The sequence below is a fragment of the Magnolia sinica genome, chromosome 13, assembly GCF_029962835.1.
Source record: "Magnolia sinica isolate HGM2019 chromosome 13, MsV1, whole genome shotgun sequence".
Taxonomy (NCBI): Eukaryota; Viridiplantae; Streptophyta; class Magnoliopsida; order Magnoliales; family Magnoliaceae; genus Magnolia; species Magnolia sinica.
The window spans coordinates 25513789-25523023 of NC_080585.1; positions in this window are offsets into that span (position 1 = coordinate 25513789).

Below are 9235 nucleotides of genomic sequence, written 5' to 3' on the forward strand. Positions count from 1 at the left end.
GTTTTCTCTCATGTGAGTTTTAGATCCATCTCATTTTTTTGTTGATACATCCCAAAATGAGCTCTCAAAATGGATGGACGGTATGAATTTCTTACAAACCATCATGGTGGGCCTCACCTAGCATCCCAATGCATGAACTTTATGCTAGGAAATCTGCGTCTGTGTACCTTTGGGTTACAACCGATACACATGGAAACATAGCTAGGGGTGTATACCGAGTCGAGCTAGCCTTAGCTCGACTCGGCTCAGCCACTAGCTGACCCCAACTCAAACTCAGCTCGGTTTGGTCCTCGAGCCTGACTGGCTAGCTCGGCTCGGTTTGGTCAGCAGCTCGGGCCAATTCGAGCCGAGTTCGAACCAAAATCGAGCCTATATGACATTTTCACAAACACATGCAGTGCACTTTCAATTTCTTACTGTATGTAAAACAACAGCAGTTGTTTACAAGTATTTCATCAAACACCTCATTAGCAACATTAAAATCAAGAAAAAATGGTATTTGTTTCATATACATACATTCCTTGCCACTAGCCGACACTTCGTTGAGTCATTTCATTAAACACTTGGTGAGCAACATCAATATCAAAGTGACCGAGTCACCGAACTAGTTCGATCCAAGTTCAATTCGAGTTGGGGTTTGATCTGGGTTGAGTCGATCTCAGGCAAGCTCGAACTCGATTCAAAATTTTTTCGAGCTCAAACAATCAGCTCGACTCGGCTCGAACTCAGCTTTGAACTAAGTCGAATTGAGCTTTTTCGAGTCGAGTTGACCAAGCTAACTCGGTTCATGTACACCCCTAAACATAGCCCTCTGTTTTAACTGAAGCAATTGAGTTACATGTTATTAACTAAGAATAATTATAGTGTTAGTGCATGAATGATTGTACTCCTCATCCTATCAAATAACTAATCATAATTTAGGTGTTTTTTTTTTTTTTTTTGTCATTTTGTTTTATGAAAATATCCTCAAAATATGATCATATCAAGGCTTTCACCTCCCCTTATAAAGCTTGGGGTCTTTAAAAAAAAGAAAAAAAATTTTTACTTTTTTTTTTTTTCCTAAGATAAAAATGCCCAGCTACTCCCTTGTAGGGGGTTAGCTTACCTCATAAGATGAAAGAGTTCAAAAATGAGTGTGGATCACACTAAGCCATAAATGGTCCCACTCCTTGGCCAATATGATCCATTCATTTAATTGGACAGTTATGAATCACAAAAGAGTATTTTTAGTTTTTGAAGAGAAACTTTTTGTGGCCCATGATAGTACTAACGTTATTTGTTAATTTTGAAATGTTTCAGTGTGGTCCATTTGTGATTTTTTTGCCCTCGAACTTGAGCCAATGACACGAAATTAAAACTCATTTCATGTGGATGGGTTAGATTTGCTTCACGACAAGCCAGTGGGCCCCACATAAGATGTTAGATGGGTTCTTATGATAGAGTAGCCACAAGAAGTCATTTGGCCTTTTCCTTCTTTTCTTCTTCATTTTTTATGGGAGGGGACCCAATAAGATTCAAACCTCCACGATAGTTGGTAGTTGTATAGAACTCCACCACATTTTCTAGGGGACCACGACAATTTACAATGAAGGTCTGACATAGCTCGGTACAATCTCTGGCGGAAAACGAGAGTTTTTTGAAGATTTCTGGCCACATGTTCCAACATAAAAGTTTTTTTTTTTTTTTACTTGGATATGAATGGTGGGAGTATGTGAAAGGGATGAGATTGTGGTGGTGCCCCTCTACGGCAGGTGGATCTCATTTTCATAGTGAGTTTATTTTTAAAGGCTAAGTAGTGTGGATTGACGATGTGCATCGTGGATCGCTGATATTCACTACGAATCGCCGATGTACATTGTGGATCACCAATATTCACTATGAATCGTCGATGTCAACCGTATTTACTGTGGATCATCGACATTCACTTTGGATCACTGATGTGCACCGTATGTTGCTGATATTCACTTTGGATCATCAATATGCACCATGGATCGCATATGTGCATTGGAACCACATGGATTGCCGATAATCATGGTGGATCATCGATATTTACATACATTAAATGCACTGTAGACCAAAACCCATAGACTTCCGAATGAATCCATTGGAGAACAAAAACATCGACCGTGAGAAGCAAATCATCATCATGCAGCCGCCATTCTGCTTATATGTTCTTTCCAACCATTAAGCCTCCTTAATTCCATCCTTTCAACTTTCTAATTTTCTTGCATAAATTAATCTCTTTTGATATGACTTTCGATGTTGCTTGTAGGGCTATTAATTTCATGATTTTTCTCTTTGAGTTAGATTTGTTGATTGTCTCTTGCAGGAATGGATGGAGAGATTGTTGTATATCTCTATGAACTCCGACGCTTTGAAACTATGGATACTTTTGTGCAGAAAACAACCATCATTTAATGACTAGTTCAAGCCATTCTTGAAGAATTCTAAGAGGCCCGACACTTTTACATTCTAATGACATAACAGCTTCATAATCATCAAGCTAAATAACTTAGACACATGCAAGCAAACAATAACGCCTACCATGCCATAGTAGATGCCCTCATCATGGGTTATTATAATGTCTGATATTCTATCTAATAACTCTCTAGCCTTAAAAATAGATTAAGACATCAAGTTAGAAGAGAAGGCCATCTTTATGAAGTTAGAATTGTGCTTCAGTCAGATCAACACATAGCACTATTATTGGCCGAAACTTGGATGATGCCAAAATAGTCTTAATCAAGGGATAAGAGTTCATTGCAACAATACTTGCCATCTATGAACATGAAGAGGTTAAAACGGTTTTGTAGAGGAAAAAATTATCTACAACTATTGCAACCTTGGCCAACTACTTTCTAAATATGAGTCGGTGCAAAATTGGCCAAATTAAAATATTAAGATGTCTTTTCTTTTCTATATGCAGTCTTTTGACCATCTTCTATATGTATTTGATCTTTTTAATGGTGAAAGATGATCTTAGCCTTTTTGCATTATTTGGCACCATACTCTATCTTTTGTGCCATGGATATCAACCATTGATGGTCGATGTACTTGTATTTCCTTGAAAATCAATATGTATGCCCCACCTTGTAATACTTTTTGGATGTGATGAATGGATTAAAATTTGTAATGAAAGAATGTTGAGATGAAAAAATTGTGTAATGGATAAATGTTGTATGGTGGATCATCGATACTTACTGTGGATTAATGATAATACTATCAACAGAATTAGGTAGGTCAAGGTCTAATCTCGGCAGTGGAGGGTGTCCAAATCCCCTAAAATTTAGAAAATGCAATTGCTACATATTTCTACATTAATCAAGATGGTTGGTTGGAATTTTGAAAGTATTGGTAACCTTATTTCAAGTAATATTTTACAAAAGTTGTAAGAGTAAGACATTCAACTGAGTGATCATAAGGTGTAAACTAAATAGGCCTAGGAGTGTTAATGGGTTGAGTTGGCCTTTCGGGTTATGGGCCTTGCCTGCCTTGAGCTGGGCTTGCATTGGAGTATGAGGTTTGAGGGATGGGCTCGAGTTTAAATATCAAGCCTATTTATAAACAGGGCAGACTTGGACTAGCTAGGATGTCTAGAAGCCCCGTGGGCTTGGCTTAGCTTGGCTCATTAGGGTTTACAAAGTCATTCTAAGAGCGCAAATTAGGTGAAGCAGGAGTAACAACTTAGGGTGAGGCCTTGACCATGGCTCCATTTTGATGTATGTGTTATATATTGACGTCATTCAACCGTTTTGCCAACTCATTTTAGGACATGGTCTAAAAATGAAGAAGAACCAAATCTCAAGTGGACTGCACTAGAGGAAAGTAGTGGTTGGTGATTGATTGTCCCCCATTAAAAAACTTGCTAGGGCCTATTGTAGTGTTTATTTGCCATCCAACCTATTATTAGGGTCACACATACTTGAATGAAGGGAAAAGACAAATAGAAGCTTGATCTAAAGATTTGTGCCCATACTATGTAGGGAGTTTAGTCCTCACTACATGGTCTGTGTGAGGTTTGAATTCACCTTATTTTTTGGGCTCATACCCTAAAATGATTATCTAAAATGGGGAATCGGATTGGCTGCTGTATAGGGGTGTTCATCGAGTCGAACCGAGTCGAGTTGGCCTCAACTCAACTTGGCTTGGCCACTCGCTGACCTCTACTCAAACTCGTATTAGCTCGGTCCTCAAGCCTAACTGGCCAGCTCGGCATGGTTCGGTCAGGAGATCGGGCCAGTTCAAGCCAAGATCGAGCCGAGTTTGTCTGTGCAACATTTTCACAAACACCTAGAATGCACGTTCAAAATCCCACTGTTTTAGTAAAACAGCACGCGTTCTATATAATGAGACCCGACTCCATTGAAATCGTTCGTCATAAAATCTTTTTCCTTTTCTCTATTTTCTCTTTGAAATCTTTCATTCTTCCGATTTCAATACCCGATATGAAGAAATCTGGAGCGTTGCTAGCTTCCATGGCAACAACTTCTGCTACAGCAATCACATCTTCTTCCTCTGATCTCTTCGAGAATTCAAAGATCCAAACCTCTAGCAAGGTAAAACTCAGAAAAATCAAGAAAAGAAGGGTATTTGTTTTATATACATACCTCCCTTGCCACCAGCCACACACGTTGAGTCATTTCATCAAACACTTGGTGAGCAACATCAATATCAAAGTAATCGAGTCACCGAACTAGTTCGATCTGAGTTCAATTCGAGCTGGGTTTGATCTGCGTCGAGTTGATTTGGGGCCAGCTCGAACTCAGTTTGAACTCATTTTTGAGCTAAAAAAATCAGCTCGACTTAGCCCTAACTCAGCTTCAAACCGAGTCGAATTGAGCTTTTCCGAGTCGAGTCGAGCGAGCTAGCTCGTTTTGTGTACACCTCTACAGTGGTGTACCACACACCAGCTATATAGCTTGAGTATTGACGTCGTCAAGTTTTGTGGGTCCCATCACGAGGTATGTGTTATATGCAAACCATCTTTCCCTTTTACGAGCTTGTCGTAAGGCTTGAGATGAGAAACAAGACAAATCTAATGATCAAGTGGACCACACTGCAAGAAGTAGTGGGGGATGGAACTCCTACCATTGAAACCCTTTTTGGGTTCACAGAAGTTGTGAATCAATATGAAATTTGTTTTTCATCTTCATCTAGGTCTTTGTAACCTTATGAACAGATTGGATGGAAAATAAACATTACATTAGGCCCTACGAAAATTTTAACGGTGAAAATCATTATCTCCACTACTATTTGTGGTGTAGTCCATTTGATCTTTGTATATGATTCATTTTTTGGATAGTACTCTAAAATGATCTTGAAAAATGGATGAACGGTGTGGATATAATAAATACATCATTGTGGGGCCATGTAACTTTGATCTCCTTTGAACCGTTCGTCCAGCTTGGAGCTTGAGGAGTGTCAGTGCTGGTATTTGCATGACACGTACCTACACCAGCTGCATAGCCGATGTCTGGTACACTAGCTAATCCGCTTCCCCAGAATGGATAGACGACGTAGATATAACAAATACATCATTGTGGGGCCCACATAGCATATTGAGTAAAGTAGTGAGGTCGCCACCAGTAGTGTCGTTAATTTAGAGCTGGGCATTGGTTCAGATCGGATTGAATTGGGCCTAACTCGATTCGACCTGAAATCGTAATAGTCTAATCCAAACTCGATCTGATTCGGGACCAAGTCCAGGTCGTTTGACTCGGACTGATCTGATACATGGTTAGCTTGACCTGAACCGAGTCCGAGTCGGTCACCCTGCCAGAGTCGGATCGGGTTGCGTAAGATTCGGATTGTTTGAATTTAATCCAACTATTTCATGTGGTGTGGTCCACTTCAGCCTTAAATATACTACACTTGCTCAACGCCTAAAATGATATGTCAAAATGGATGAACGGCTTAGATAAAATATATACATCAAGGTGGGCCCCACATGTCTCTGAAAGAACTTATCCACAATTTCACCGGACGTATTATATTGTTAACGTGCACTGCACGAAAGTGCAGTGCTGCCGTCCTTTTCACGCTAGTTTGGGACTTATTGTATTGACGTTAACAAGTTCTAGGGGTGTGATCATGGGATGTGTTATATCCAAACAGTCCATCCATTTGGTGACCTTGTCTTAAGGCTTGAGACGAAACATAAGACAGATCTAACTATCATGTGGACCACACAAATTGTTTAACAGTAAAAATCATTCTCTGCTGCTATTTGTGGTGTGGTCCAGAAGATCTTTGGATGTTATTCATTTTTTGGATAATGCTCTATAATGATCTCTAAAAATACATGAACGGTGTAGATATAAGAAATACATCATTGTGGGGCCTATGTAACTTTGATATCCTTTGAACCCTTCGTACAACTCAGAGCTCAAGGAGCGTCAGTGCTAGGCTTCGCATGACACGTACCTACGCAGTTGGCGTGGTTGTCAAATAGGCATCATGGTGGGCAGGAAACGGATTGGCTACTCCCCTGACATGGTTGGTGCTATGTGGGCCCCACCATGACATATGTGTTTCATCCATGCCGTCCATCTATTTTTAGAGATCATTTTACAACGTGAATCTAAAAATGAGGTATAAGCAAATCTCAAGTTGACCACATTACAGGAAACAATATTGAATGAGAGTCAACCATTAAAAACATTTAGAGGGCCATAAAAGTTTTGGATCAAGCTGATCTTTGTTTTTTCTCTTCATTTGGGACTGTATGACCTAATCAACAAATTGGATGTCAAATAAACAGTATAGTAGGCCTTTGAAGGATTTTAATGGTGGATATCCAATCACTATTGTTATACTGTGGTGTGGTCCACTTGAGATTAATAACCCTTTAAAAAAAATAAAATTCTAAAATTATCTTTAAAAATGGATGAACGGAATGGATGAAACACATACATCATGGTGGGTCCCACAGATCATCGACCACGCCGGTGGCAGGGGAGTAGCCAATCCGTTTCCAAACCAATGTCCTCCGTTCGCCGTATCTATCCTGGTGGAGTTATTTGATACTCCGATTGTGTACGAAACTCAATACGCAGCTCCTTGAAATTGCACACATCACAGGTATTAACTTAAATCAAACCATCTAAGCTGTGAAACCCACACCAGAAGTAATGGGAAGGGGAGGCCGGAGACTGGAGAGTGGAGAGGAAGAAGAAGAAGAAGAACGGGAAGGGGTGACTCGTTCGTTCGTTAGGGTAAGAAAAGAGGAGAGGGGTGTAATGTAAACGAGTGAAGGTAAAAAGTATAAAAGAATATTTATAGTACCCGTTTTGGGTCGGATCCTTTCGGTTTGGGTATTCGGGTCGGATTGGTCCGGATCGACCTCTATCCGGACCCGACCCGAAAGACGATCGAATTTGGGTGGACAGACTCGATCAGGCTGATCTAAGCCGTCGGTTCTATTTGGAACGGTACCAAGTCGGGTCGGATCGGGTCAGATCCACCGGATCGGGTCCAAAATGCCCACCTTTAGTCGTTATGCAATGGACGTTAATTAGTGCTAATAATTGGGAAAGAGAGAAATCAGGAAAAGGGTTTGCCATCTTATGAAGGCCCCACCATGGTATTTATGTGAAATCCACCCTGGCCACCTAGTGTGTCATCCCATGTCAGCCCTATGGAACAAATATCAGCTTCGTTAGTATTTCAAGTGGACCACGTGATTGGAAACAGTGTACAGAGCAACACTTACTCTTCGAACTATTTCTCTTCGTGTGGCCCAGCTAAATAATAGATGGGACTAATGACTGGGCCCAAGGACTAAGTTTTGGTGTGTTATCTAATGGTTAGAGTGGATTTTCTATAATCATCATAGTGGGCCCTATAAATATCAAAGGTGGATGTCACTCTCTCAACTGTTGTTTTCCTTGATGTGGCCCTCCTTAATCACAGGTCAACCATGGGCCTAAGGTAGGACTACACATCTAATGATTGGAGTGGATTTCATGTATACATCAAGGTAGGCCTCCTACATATAAAGGGTGAAGTGCGGAGATAAATAAAGAGTAGCTATTTTCGGTACACATCTTACACATGTTGAGCAAGAGGAGTTATTTCACGCTTCTTTTTAAAAATGGGGTCAGCCTTGTGGTTGGTCTCCAACCGTAGTGTTGACGTAAAATCCACCCCATCCATCAGTTGTGTCATGCCATGTTAGGTGAATGGCCCAAAAATCAGCCCCATTTACAATTCAAGTGGGCCATATAATCAGAAACGGTGTCCAGGTCAAGTCTCACCCTTTGAACTATTTCCCTTGGTGTGGCCCACCTGAACACGAATGAACCTAAGTTTTTAGCCTCATACCTAATATTGGTGTGGCATTTAATGGTTGAAGTCAATTTTATATAATCATTGCAGTGGGCCTTGTAATAATCAAGGGTGAACATCACTCTCACAACTATTTCCTTTGGTGTGGCCCACCTGAATCACAAGTAAGATTGATTTTAATTTTTTTTCCCTTCATTCTAATATGGATTACACATTCAATGGTCAAAGTAGATCTCACATACACATCGTGGTGGCCCCTTAAAAAAACAAGAGTTTGCCTCCATTTATTTTACAAAATTCCATTGGCGTTTCAGCCAGATCAGGCTTGGACTGGCCAACTATAAAAATTTCGAGATGTAGTCGGTTTGGACTTTTCTGACCTGTCACAGGCTCAGATTAGATTTGGGCTTAGCTAGAAAGATGTGGGCCAGGTTTGGACAGAGATTAGCCCAGGCCTAACCTGGTCCGTTGACACCCCTATTTGGGACCTGGTAGAGAGCCATTCCCATGAAGATCTCAATTTTCCTTTTGGAAGGTTGCATGAGGTAGTCTGTTGTATGTCCATTGTGAATCCATGGACATACAAAAAGGAAACCACGTAAATCAGTGTTATGGTTGGTTTGCATCTTTTCTCTATTTTCTTTTGATTTTGATATTGCTTTGCATGTGGTCAACAATGAATCCTTGTCCCAACACTACTAGGGAAATGGAAGAAAGGAGTGTAGCTACCAACATCCCAATGAAGCACCTCGGATAAAATTTGCTACAGTAAAGTTATTTACCTCCGCTAGGTTAGTTATGACTCTATACCTGGGCCATTTCCATGTTCAATCCTCTCACTTTGATCTTTATCACAATCTTATAATCATTTTTAGGCATGACTGTAATCACAGGAGGGTTGTAAGCACTTATGTGAGGAAAGAGGAATAGGCCACTACTATCTATGAGA